We start from the raw sequence: 1415 nt of genomic DNA on the forward strand, positions 1-1415 counted from the left end.
AATATAATTATAAAAAAAATAAAGTTTCTTGTCCTGTTTGGCCTCTGGGATGCCACCACAGCCAGAAGCAATGATTCCCAGATGGAGGGACCTATAACCCAAGTGAGGCCTCAGTCCTATCTCTTGGAATTGTTTTTAAATGTTATTTATATGAATATATTTCCTATATCATTCACTATTTTCTCGTCTAAAGGAAAAATTGATGCATTTGGGTTGTGATGTTGGAGAATATTCAGTACCCATGTGTTGTGGGTAATGAATATCCTATGGATGGCCAAAAGAACAAATAAGTATGTGATAGAGAATGTATAACAAGTATTCTCCTTGAAATCAAGGATGGTGAAGCTTGATCTCACATACTTTGGACATGTTGTTAGGAGAGGCTATTCATTGGAAAGGGACATCATACTTGGAAAGATCAATGAAAGAGAGGAAAGTGAGATGAATTGATGGGCTCAAGTGTATGAGTGATAATGAGGCTGACACATGATAGGATTACTTGGAATATACCCTAAAGAAACCAGAGCCACAACTGAAACAGATGTATGCACACCCATATTTATTGCTATGTTATTCACAATAACAAAGAGATGGAAACAATCCAAGTGCCCAAGGCAAATGAGTGGATGGAAAAACTATGGTACATTCACACAATGGAGTATAACACATTGAATAACAATGAAATAATAACACATTATACAACATGACTGAGCCTGGAAGACATTATGCTAAGTGAAATATCTCAGTCCTAAAAGGAAAAATTATACATCAACAATCTGCATTTCAAAGATGACACAACCCTGCTTGCTGAAACTGAAGAGCACCTGAAACATTTGCTGTAGAAGGTCAAAGACTGCAGCCTTAAATATGGATTGAAGCTCAACATCAAGAAAACAAATATTCTCACCACAGGGCTGTTGGCAGCATCATGATAGATGATAAAAAGTATGAGATTGTTAACAGCTCCAGTTTGCTTGGCTCCACAATCAACACTCTTTGTACCAACAGTCAGGAAATTAAAAGATTAATTGCATTGAGAAAGTCTGCTGTCAGAGACCGCTCCAAAGTACTGAAGAGCAATAATGTCAGTATGGAGACTAAGGTGCATCTGATTCAGGCCATGGTCTTTGTAATGACTTACTATGCATCAGAAAGCTGGACAATGACTAGGGATGATACAAGGAGAATCAATGCTTTTTAGCTATGTTGTAGAGAAGTGTATTGTATATATCATAGACTGATAAGAAAGTAAACACATTCATCCTGAAGAGGGTGAAACCAGGCTGCTTCTTGGAGGCAAGGATTCTGAAGCTTTGTCTGACATACTTTGGACATGTTGCATGGAGGGATTGGTCCTTGGAGAGGGACATCATGCTTGGGAGGGTAGATTGACAGCACAAGAAAGGTAGACCTTT

This window comes from Elephantulus edwardii, unplaced genomic scaffold (assembly GCF_000299155.1).
Source record: "Elephantulus edwardii isolate Elephantulus edwardi_28Jun2011 unplaced genomic scaffold, EleEdw1.0 scaffold00411, whole genome shotgun sequence".
Lineage (NCBI taxonomy): Eukaryota > Metazoa > Chordata > Mammalia > Macroscelidea > Macroscelididae > Elephantulus > Elephantulus edwardii.